Genomic DNA, 12260 nt, shown 5'->3' with positions numbered 1-12260 from the left:
TTATCCCCCTCCTTTTTGAGGTTCTATTCATTATCTCCCAGATTTCAATTTTGATGAAGCGTCTCTATCTGAAATGCTAGCCTGTCTTTTTTTCTCGACATTAACCGACATTCCAGCATTTTATTTTGCATTTCCAAAAATTGCAGTTTTCAAATATGTTCTCACCTGTATCCAAAGATTGTTCTGTGCTTATTGATCAGTTTGTTTTCTTAAGGGATGTGGGCTTTGGTGGCTAGGCCAGCATTTATTGCCCATCCCTAATTGCCCTTGGGAAGATGGTGGTGAGCTGACACCTTGAACCACTGCAGGTCCTCTGGTGTAGGTACACCCATTCTGCTGTTAGAAAGGGAGTTTCAGGATGTTGCCCAGCGAATGTGAAGGAACGGCCAACATATTACAAAGTCAGGATGTTATGTGGCTTGGAGAGGAACTTGGTTCATTGATGTTTCCATGTGTCTGCTGCCCTTGTCCTTCTATGCGGTAGAGGACGCAGGTTTGGAAGATGCTGTCTTCAGAGCCTTGGTGAGTTGAGGAAATTAATGTTTAATGTGGTGGAGGGGGTGCCAATCAAATGGGCTGTTTTGTCTTGGATGATATTGAGCTTCTTGAGTGTTGTTGGGGCTGCACTCATCCAGGCAAGTGGAGAGTGCTCCATCACAATCCTGACTCGTGTCTTGTAAATGGTGGACAAGCTTGGGGAGTCGGGAATAAATTAGTTGCTACAAAATTCCCAGCCTCTGACCTGCTCTTCTAGCCAGAGCGACCATTCCCACTTCTCACTGTGGCTGAATGGGCACCGAAGGTGGCATCCTGCTGGGAAAGGATGCTGGGAAATTTAGCCAAGTACAGAACAAACAGGCTGCAGTCTGAATGAATATTGATGAGCAGGCTGCAGCCTGGACATCATAATACACAGGAAAAAGGTCATCTCCAGGCCATCAATGGGATAATAGAAATACACTGTCATTCAGGAATGTCCGTCAGACACAACGGCACCTATATTCCTTATTTGGAAGGGCCTAGGTGCCCCTAACACCAACAGTCATGTTCGGTGAGTGCACACTGCAAAATCGATCTGGCAGTTCCTGATTGGACTTGATCGATCAGGGTGACTGAACCCTGATCAATTGATTGGCAATGACCCAGAGACCGCCCAAAATCACATAAAATCCAGGAAGGTTGAAAGGTGCTGCACCACCTTAAAATCTCTCTCTACAGCAGTCAGCAACAGGAACACAACACCTGTAATCTTCACCGGCCACCACGAGGAGGACCATCACACCACAAGTAGAAGGAAGACTCGAGCCTGAGTACCAGGCCAGGCCAAGGACTAAATATCGAGGGCAACAGAAACCAGGGGCTGGATTCTCCCTGACCCGGTGGGGCAGGAGGTCCCGGCGGGATGGAGTGGCGTGAACCACTCCAGCGTCCGGCCGCTCCAAAGGTGTGGATTTCTCCGCACCTTTAGGGGCTAAGCCCTCACCTTGAGGGGCTAGGCCCGCGCCGGAGTGGTTCCTGTCCCGCCGGCTGGCGTGGAAGGCCTTTGGCTCCATGCCAGCCGGGGCTGAAGGGACTTCGCCGGCCGGCGGAAGTCCGCTGATGTCATCCCCACACATGCGCACGGGAGGGGGTCACTTCTGCGTCGGCCATCGCGTAGTCTATGGCCGACGCGGAAGGAAAAGAGTGCCCCCACGGCACAGGCCCGCCCGCGGATCGGTGGGCCCCGATTGCAGGCCAGGTCACTGTGGGGGCACCCCCTGGGGCCAGATCGGCCCGCGCCCCCCTCAGAACCCCGGAGCACGCCTGCGCCGCCAACCCCGCCGGTAAGGGAGGTGGTTTGATTCATGCTGGCGGGACCGGCATTACAGCGGCGGGATTCGGACTATCGCGGGCCGGAGAATCGCCAGAGGGGGGCCTGCCGACCGGCGTGGTGCGATTCCCGCCCCCCGCTGAATATCCAGTGCCAGAGACGGCGGGGGTGGGATTCACGCCGGCCACGGCGATTTTCCGACCCAGCGGGGGGGAGAATCCAGCCCCGGTTAAAGGCCGATATCTGTTTGGGTACTTATCAGTCACTCAAAGTTAAGTCAAGGTTTTGTATTGCACTTTAGCATTCTGTAGTATAACTAAAACTGATAAGTGTGATTGATTGATGCTAACATTGTGTGTGTGTGAATAAAGACTATTGATTTAAAACTAAGTCGACTCGAAGTCATTTGTTCACCGCATACAGGTTAAAGACACACTGGAGGGAAGGTAATTGAAGCAGCTGAAGATGGCTGGGCCTACTCTGTTGGGACAGTACTCTGAGCAACTCCTGCAGTGAAGTCCTGAGATTGGGACGATTGACCTCCAACAACCACAACTATTTTATTTGCGATGGCCAGCTGCGAATTTTCCATCTGATTCTCAGCAACTCCAGTCTTGCTTGGCCTCTTTGATGCCGCAGTCATCTTGGTGTCTTGATATCAAAGACAGCCAGTCTCACTTCACCTCTGGAGTTCAGCTCTTTGTTCGTGACTGGACCAAAGCTGTAATGAGGTCAAGAGCTGAATTATCCTGGTTGAAACCAACTGAGCCTCAGTGAGCAGGTTAGTGCTGAGTAGGTGCCGTTGATCACTGTGTCAATGACATCTTCCATACTTTGCTGACGATCTGCAGATGGCTCGGTTGCAGTTGTCCTCTTTTTTCGTAGACAGAACATACCAATGCAATTTTGCACATTTGCAGGTTGATTTCGGCTGGGTAAGTCACTCATTGTGGAGCACAAGTCTTCTGTTGCTGGAATGCTGTGAAAATACATAGGGCGCGATTCTCCGCTCCCCACGCCGGGTGGGAGAATCGCGGGAGGGCAGGGCGACTGATGACACGCCCCCCTGGCGCCCCCCGTGATTCTTCCACCCCCTGCTCGGAAGAATCGCCGCTTGCCGTTTTTCACGGCGACCGGCGATTCTCCGACCCGGATGGGCCGAGCGGCCTGCCGTTCGTGACCGGTTCACGACGGCGGCAACCACACCTGGTTGCTGCCATTGTGAACATGGCGCCAAATGCTGATTTGACGCTTGTGGGGGGCGGAGAGGGGAGTGAGCACCACGGCCGTGCTCGGGAGGGGACTCGCCCGCGATTGGTACCCACCGATCGTCGGGCCGGATTCTCAAAGGGACGCACTCTTTCCCCTCCGCCGCCCTGCAAGATGAAGCCGCCACGTCTTGCGGGGCGGCGGAGGGGTAGACGGCAACCGCGCATGCTCGGGTTGGAGCCGGCCAACCTGCGCATGCCCGGCTGACGTCATTAGGCGCACCGGCCGTGTCAATCTCGGCGCGCCGGGCCTTGACGCCAGCGACAAGGCCCGGCGACTGAGAACAACAGAGCGCCGCTCCTAGCCCCCCGGGTGGGGGTGAATAAGGTGAGAGGAGCGGCCTCCGAGGCCGTTGTGAAACTCGGCCGTGTTCACGACGGCCTTCTCGATTTTCCACGGGAGCGGAGAATTCCTGCCATAGACTGCAGTATGCAATGACTTCTGCTGTTTCATGGTATCACCAGAAGTGAATTGAATCAGAACAGGAATGGTGACCTATTGGATGACAGTAAAAAGTTTAAAAGATTGAAGATTGCTTTTGAAAAGTTATTAATTCTTGGAATGCGGAGTGGCACAGTGGTGGAGTGGTTAGCACTACTGTCTCACTACTGCCTCTGTGAGGGGCTGGTTTAGCTCACTCAGCTAAATCGCTGGCTTTTAAAGCAGACCAAGCAGGCCAGCAGCACGGTTCGATTCCCGTACCAGCCTCCCCGGACAGGCGCTGGAATGTGGTGACTAGGGGCTTTTCACAGTAACTTCATTGAAGCCTACTCGTGACAATAAGCGATTTTCATTTCATTTTTCACAACGCTGAGGATCCAGATTCGACCTGGCCCAGGCCACTGTCCGTATGGAGTTTGCACATTCTCCCCGTGTCTGCATGGGTCACACCCCCACAGCCCAAAGATGTGCAGGGTCGGTGGATTAGCCATGCTAAATTGCCCCTTTGATTGGAAAAATTTAAATTGGAATGCAGGCAATGCAGTATATTCAAAAGTCAGAGGATAAAGTTGGACTATGCAAGGCTTGAGTTAAGTTGCAGTTGGAATATTATACGTGTTTGTGGACATCCTGTGGATCGTTTTAGCAGAGGTCAGCAAGGTCCAATATGTTTAATGTGACTGAGCAAGTCTGATGACAGATAGAAAAATGCCGATCAAGCAATCAATTCTTGTTTTTGTTGGATGCACCAACATGTATCCTCTCCATTTCTAAATCGGAGGTCAAATTTCATTCCAATCTCTCGATCTTGCTGTTACAAGGTTGCTGACCAGTGGCTGCACACACCCACACACACACCCAGACACCCACACGCACACACACCCAGACACCCACACGCACACACACCCAGACACCCACACGCACACACACCCAGACACCCACACGCACACACACTAACTTTCACTGTGACTGATGGCATAAAGTGGACAAAATTGAATTTGCCGTTTTCCTCCCCACCCCCATAACATGATTGATTAGAAAAGTCATGGAAGAGATAGTCACATGGTTTCACTACTGTTAGCGAGGATGGAATAGCCACGGTTATGAAGATAGACATTAGGGTGGAAAGTGAAGAAATTGAATCTGGTTTGGTAGCTCCCGCTCGGGTCGGACGTTTGGACCCCGATTTTTGTACCGGACTAATTTGAAAAATCTATGATAGAGGCAATTGTGTACTGAATTCCCACATTGGTGCATGGAGAGAAGGACTAGAAGTGCTCGCAAAGGCAGAAACAGACGGACAGAGAAGACTTGGGCTGAAGCTGCAGCGGGGGAAAGCATGGCTTACGACTGGATTTCTGGCTTCTCGACCCAGCGGTCAACGGAACAGCTGATGCAAGTTATCCAAAAGGGCTTTGCCAAGCAGAAGCGGGACTGCTTGGACCCGATTAAAGAGTCAATTGCACGGTTGGAGCTTAGGTTGGACGCCCAAGATCGGGCGATCCAGAAAGTAGAGAAGGTGCAGGTTGACCAGGAGGAACATCAAACAGCAATGGAGCTGGAGGTGGGGATGCTGAGGGACCAGCTGAAAAGGTTCCTGGAGAAGGTGGATACCCTGAAGATTGTCACTATTGGGCATGGCTTCGCCCTCACCCCCACACCCTTGGACATTGCCTTAGAGAAGGCTGTCCAGAGTCCCCATCCTACCTCTGTCCCCAGTTCGTCCTCCCATTTTTGTCTGGTCCCGCCCAGTGGTGTTCGGTCTCTGTCCAGTAGCTATCACTGCTTGTGCCTATCAGGTCCTCACACCCCCCCCCCCCCCCCCACCACACAAACACCATGTTTAGCTTGTCTATGTTTTGGGAAAAGGCCTTGGGGATGAAGATCGGGATGGATCTAAACACGAAGAGGAACCTTGGCAGTACGTTCACCTTGATCGTCTGCACTCTTTCCGCCAGGGAGAGTGGGAGTGAGCCCCACCTTTGAAGGTCCTTTCTTACTTCCTCCACCAGGCTGGTCAGGTTCCACTTGTCTCTGGCTATTTGGATCCCCAGGTAACGGAATCTGTTCTGGGCTGTTTTGAACGGAAGCCCCTTCAGCACTGTCCCTCCCCCTTTTGGGTTCACTGGAAATGTCTCGCTTTTGCCTAGGTTAAGTTTGTAGCCCAAGAAGGTTCCAAACTCTTTCAGTATTTGCAGTATTGCCTTCAGTCCCTCCTGTGGCTTCGAGACATAGAGGAGCAGGCCATCTGCATAGAGTGAAACTGTGCTCTCTGTCTCCTCTCTGGATGCCCTTGCAGCTTTTTGTGTCCCACAGGGTTATCGCCAGGGCCTCAATCGCTAGCGCGAACTAGAGTGGGGACAGGGGGCAGCCCTGTCTTGTTCCTTTCTGTAGCTGGAAGTATTCAGAGCTGGTGGTGTTAGTTCGGACACTCGCTGTGGGAGCGTTGTACAGGAGTCTCACCCAGGCGGTGAATCCCGTTCCTATACCAAACTGTTCCAGTACCTTGAGGAGGTAGCTCCATTCGACTCTGTCAAAGGCCTTTTCTGCGCCCAGGGAGACGATCACCTTCAGGTGTTCTCTCCCCGGGGGCATCATTATCACATTCAGCTGCCGCCTGATGTTCGCTGTGAGCTGCCGACCCTTGATAAAGCCCGTTTGGTCCTCTGCGACCACCTCTGGTACGCAGCCCTACAGCCTTTAGGCCAGGACCTTTGCCAGTATTTTTGCATCCACGGTCAGCATTGAAATGGATCTGTATGATCCACATTCCACCAGGTCTTTATCTTTTTTGGGTATTAGTGAGATTGTGGCCTGCGCTAGCGTGGGGGCAGGGTGCCCCCTGCCAGTGAGTCTGCGAACATGTCGCTTAGGTGTGGGGCCAGGACTGGTGCTAATTTTTTGTAGAAGTCCGCCGGGAACCCGTCGGGTCCCGTTGCCTTCCCCACCTGAATGGACAGCACAGTCCCGTGCAAGGCATAACACACATGGGCACAGTTCATGAGTCCATTGTCCTTGTTTGCGTCTGTCCTCCGCTCTTTGTTCTGCTTTTCCCTTCCTTTTCCGTCCCCATGTCTTTCATTGTGGTTGCATGTGCTCCTCCCCCAGCTTGTTCGCTCTAACAAACTCACCAGCCGCTGCTGGGGTGTTAAAACACAGCTCTTTCCCCTCAAATCTTACCCAGAGTTTTGCCGGGAATAACCCAAATTTGACCTTGCTTTTGTGCAGTGCTGATTTCGCCTTGTTGAATTCAGCCCTTTTTTTGGCCAGGTCCGCCCCAATGTCCTGATACACCCTTATGGTCTTCCCCTCCCATGTGCTCCGTTTCGTTTGCCGGGCTCACTTTAAGATTCTCTGCCGGTCTTGGAACTGGTGCAACTTCGCAATAATTGCTCTGGGCTGTTCCCTGGCTTTGGGCTTGGGTCAGAGCGACCTGTGCGCCCTGCCTATTTCCGGTGGGTTTGGGAATATCTCATTTCCCACTAGCTTGCCCATCATTTGGGTGATGTAGCCTGTTGGGTCTCTGCCCTCTATCCCCTCTGGCAGACCCACTATTTTAATGTTCTGCCATCTGGACCTATTTGCCTGGTTCTCCACTTTCCCTCTTCGGCTCCCCTGGGCCTAAACTAACCTGATATACCTTCAATTCACGGTGAGGCGGAGAGAGCGAGTGAATAGTAGGCTTTATTAGTCATGAACGAGCCTAGCCAGAGTCAGGTGTACAGATGAATGCCGCCCACAGGCGGAGCCATACCGGGGTTACAATACAGTACCTAGAAGCAGTTCATATAACCACTTCCAGGTCATAGGTCACAGGTTACAGTATCATGCATGCATTATGGTGAATACCACATTCACCCCCTGCTCGGATTGGACTTTCAATGTAACCATCGAAGTCTGACCCTATAGTTCGGCGGACCCTTGCCCCCCCCTCACGGTGTGCAGCCTCGCAAACCTCAAGGTCTCCCCACCTTCACTCTTTGCGAGCCTCACTCCTGACTGTAAGCCCATTGCCCATTGCAAGCAGTACAGTTCGCTGGACATGACGTTTATCAAGTCGGAGGTCCAGCGACTGTTGAGTGAAGGGATCATCAAGGCCAGCAACATCCCCTGGAGAGCGCAAGTGGTGGTCATCCGGACCGGGGAAAAGAATCGGATGTTTGTGGACTACAGCCAGACAATTAACCGATTCACGCAACTCGATGCGTGCCCCCTCCCCCGCATAGCGGAGATAGTCAACCAGATTGCGCAGTACCGTGTGTTCTCAACGGTCGATCTGAAGTCAACCTACCACCAGCTCCCAATCCGCCCAGACGAGTGCCACTACACTGCCTTTGAAGCAGCTGGGCAACTCTTCCACTTCCTCAGAGTCCCCTTCGGCGTCACTAATGGAGTCTCTGTCTTTCAGAGAACGATGGACCGAATGGTGGATCAGTACGGTTTGCGGCTACATACTCACACTTGGACAATGTGACCATCTGCGGCCATGATCAGCAGGACCATGACGCCAACCTCCAGAGGTTCCACCAGGCCGCACAATCCCTCAATCTCACAGACAACAAAGAAAAATGTAGTCTTCCGTACTACCCAACTAACCATCCTCGGCTATGTCGTAGAGAACGGAGTCCTAGGGCCCGACCCCATGAGTCGCACGTGTCGGGCTGGGGTGAAAATGGCGACCAGGATGGCTGCCCCCATCGGTCGCACGTGTTGGTCGTTAGCGGGGCCAGCGGCCAAAGTGGCGGCCCCCATGAGTTACATGTGTCGGCCGGTGTTGGGGCCAGTGAACTAGATGGCGGCCTCCACGAGTCGCACGATGCTGATGACGTATCTGTCGGGGGCGTTCCGGCCAGGCACGCAGCCGCATTGCGGGGTCTGTGGGGCTGCGAGTCCATGGGTCGGGCCTGGTGCGTTTTCGATTTCTGGACCTTAGGCTGGCCCAGACAAACTCTGGCGAAGTGCCCCTTTTTCCTACAATCGCTACATGTCGCTGTGCGGGCTGGGCAGCGCTGCCGGGGGTGTTGATCCTGGCCACAGAAGTAGCACTGCGGTTGCCCGGGCTGAGCTGGCAGACATGCGGCACCGGCCTGCGACATAGTCGGGTCCGACGGGGGCCACAATGAGGGCGTCCACGAGGGGTTCGCCGGGTCCGCGGGGAACGCACTGAGGTTCTGGTAGGCCACCTCTAGTGAGGTAGCTAGCTTTACCATGTCCTGCAGGTCGGAGGTCCCGTTTTCCAGCAGGCGCTGCCTGATTTAGTTCGAGTGGACCCCCACCACGTAGGTGTCCCAGATCTGTGAGTTCATGTGTTCCTCCGCCGTCACGTCTCGATAGCTGTTGTTCCTCGCGAGTAGAGTCAGGGTTTCGAGATACACGTGCAGCAATTCTCCGGCGCGTTGATGGCGAGTAGTGATGAGGTGTCTGGCGAACATCTCGTTTACGGGCTTCATGAAGTGTGCCTTGAGAGTTGCGACCGCCGCCTCGTACGTGGCTACTTTTGCAATCATTACCGAGATTCAATGGCTCACCCGGGTGGGAGGCATTGAGGAGGAGTCGAGGTAGGCCTCGAAGCATCGGAACCAATGTTTGAATATTTCCTTGGTTTCGGATGCGCGGGCATCGAGTTCGAGCCTGTCTGGCTTTAGAGCGGCTTCCATAGTGCTGTCTATGACTAATAAATTGATATACCTTCAATTCACGGTGAGGTGGAGAGAGCGAGTGAACAGTAGGCTTTATTAGTCATGAACTTGCTTGGCCAGAGTCAGTTGTACAGCTGAATGCCGCCCCCAGGCGGGCCGGTCCATATATAGCCCTGGTGAGGGCGGAGCCAGAGGTGGAGCCATACCGGGGTTACAGTACCTGGAAGCAGTTCATATCACCACTTCCAGGTCATAGGTCACAGTTTACAGCATCATGCATGCATTATGGTGAATACATTCACCACATAACCTTTTGACCTCGGCTTCTAGGGTTATTACCCTGTTGCTCAGGTCCGAGGCGGCCCTCTCCAACTCCAGAACTGATTTTTTCTGCGCCTTCACTTCCTTTTCCAGGCCATCGATGGTCTGCTGCATTTTGTGCATCCCCCGCTCCTCTGCTCTCGCTGGGTCTGTCTCGGGCTTCGGGTTTCCTTTTTTATTTGTTGTTGATCAGAGTGGGGGGGGGGGGGCGGTTTGTGGTTGGTTACCTTCCTCCTTTCCTTCCTTTCTCTCTTTCTTTGTCTCTTTATTTATTTATTTACTTTTATTCCCCCCTCCCCTTCTCCTTCTCTTTTTTCCCCCTCCCCCCCTCCTTCTCACTGGGTCAGGAGCGTTTGGGAGCGACGTTTCCTGGTGCGGACCCGAGTCCCTCGTTGCCTCGGCGCTCACCACGTGGCCACTGCCGGTCCATTGCAGGGGGAGGGAGGGGTCCTCCACCTCTCTCTCTCCTGCTTGTTGGCGCCGCTGCATTCCGTGCACTTGAGTCTCTGGCTTTGCGGTCCGGGCTGCCTCTTCCCTTCTGCCACCCACGTTCTGCTGTGCAGGGGGCAGGTGGCTTGGTCGGGCAGGCTCGTAGGCTTGCGCTCTTAGGCGCTAGTTCTGTTCAGGGACGCGACTCTCCTCAGCCGCTTCTGAGCCTCCGGCCCCGGTTCCTTCTGCACTTTAAAAAAAATATATTCCTCGGCTCCTCTCGCACACTTATTCCCCTCACAGGCCTCAGCTCACTGTCGGTCCGGTTCCTTGCGGCTTTTTTGTCCCTGTTCATACCTTCGGGGGAGCGCTGCATGGGTTCTTTCTTTTTTTTAATATTTATTAAAAAAACAAGAATAAAAATACCCCTGGGACTAAACAAAACAAAAGAACCCCCTGAAAGTTTAGTCCTTTAGCGGGAGCTGCCCTGTGCACATCTTCCCCCTATAGAGCTTTACTGGAAGTCAACGTTCATGTTTTAAAAGGTTTCTCGTTTTTCGTTTTGTGGGCACTATTTGTAATGCCTTCTGTATTGATTTTGGGCCAGTTGCAGAGCTGAGTGAGTTAAAGTTTACATTTGCACTGTTGGGGGCTGGGGGTGTGTTTGTTTAGATGCTGGATCTCTTGCTTGATCTTTTCTTTGTTTTGCGGGTTTTTTTTCTGTCGGGCAATTGTGTTGGGATTGTTTCTCATCTGAATATGTGTGTATGAGTGGGGGGGGGGAGGGAACAATAAGTGGGAGAATGTCTGGCGCCAGGGGTGGGGGCCACCAAGCTAGCTGGGCGGGGTAGCTCACGGAAGTGTAGTGGGGGGTGAGCAGATGTTAGGCTTATCAAAAGGGTCGACTTACATTGTGCTGTTAATGGGGGGGAGGGGGGAAAATGTTCTGTTGATGAGGGAGGGACTGTTGCTGAGGGACAGAGAGGAGGTCGGGGGCGGAGGCTACCTGGCAGCGGGCCGGTGGAGGCGCGGGGCGCGGGCTGGAGACTGGCCCAAGAGAGGTGATGGCTGATCGGTGAAGGGAGGGGGGGATGGGGCGATGAGCCCCCCAACTAGGCTGATCACCTGGAATATACGAGGACTAAATGGGCCGGTCAAGAGGGCACGCATGTTCACGCATTTGAGAGGACTGAAGGCGGACGTGGTAATGCTGCAGGAGATGAACCTTAAAGTAGCTGACCAGATTAGATTGAGGAAAGGTTGGGTTGGTCAGGTCTTTCACTCGGGACTGGACTCAAAGACTAGAGGGGTCGCGATCCTGATCAACAAGCGGGTGGTGTTTGTGGCGGGAAGAATAGTTTCGGATGTGGGAGGTTGGTACATTATGGTCAGTGGGAAATTGGAGGGGGTGCAGGTGGCATTAGTAAATGTGTATGCACCAAATTGGGATGATGTGGAGTTTATAAAGAGGATGCTGGGGAAGATACTGGACCTGGATTTGCATAAGTTGGTCATGGGAGGGGACTTCAACACAGTTATTGACCCGGTTTAGACCGGTCAAGCTCAAAAACAGATACGGTGCCAGCAATGGCAAAGGAACTAAAATAGTTCATGGAGCAGATGGGGGAGGGGGGGAGGGTAGTGGACCCATGGAGATTTGGGCAGCCGAGGGTGAAGGAGTTCTCCTTCTACTCACACATGCATAAAGTATACTCCCGGATTCATTTATTTATTCTGAGCAGGGGCTTTACTGACAGGGGTGGTGGACACTGGGTATTCGGAGATCACAATCTCAGTCATGCCCCGCACTGGGTTGACCTACAGGTTAGTAAAGACAGTAACCAGCGCCCACACTGGAGGCTGGATGTGGGACTTTTAGCTGACGGTGAGGTGTGCAGGCGGCTGTAGAAATGTATTCACAACTACCTGGAAGTCAAGAACACGGGGGAAATTTGGCAGTGGTGGTCTGGGAAGCATTGACGGTGGTGGTTAGAGGGGAGCTGATCTCGACTTGTGGGAGGAAACCGGAGCACCCGGAGGAAACCCACGCAGACACGGGGAGAACGTGTAGACTCTGCACAGACAGTGACCCAAGCCGGGAATCGAACCCACCTTCCTGGCGCTGTGAAGCAACAGTGCTAACCACTGCGCGACCGTGCTGCATACATACATTTGTATGCAAGAAATGTTTCATTTCAAGAAAGAAAAATAATAATAATCACTTATTGTCACGAGTAGGCTTCAATTAAGTTACTGTGAAAAGCCCCTAGTCACCACATTCCGGCGCCTGCTCGGGGAGGCCGGTGCGAAAGTTGAACCTGTGCTGCTGGCCTTGTTCTGCATTACAAGCC

This window comes from Scyliorhinus canicula, chromosome 12 (assembly GCF_902713615.1).
Source record: "Scyliorhinus canicula chromosome 12, sScyCan1.1, whole genome shotgun sequence".
Taxonomy (NCBI): Eukaryota; Metazoa; Chordata; class Chondrichthyes; order Carcharhiniformes; family Scyliorhinidae; genus Scyliorhinus; species Scyliorhinus canicula.
The sequence above is the reverse complement of the archived record's forward strand: the minus strand, read 5'-3'. Positions refer to the sequence as shown.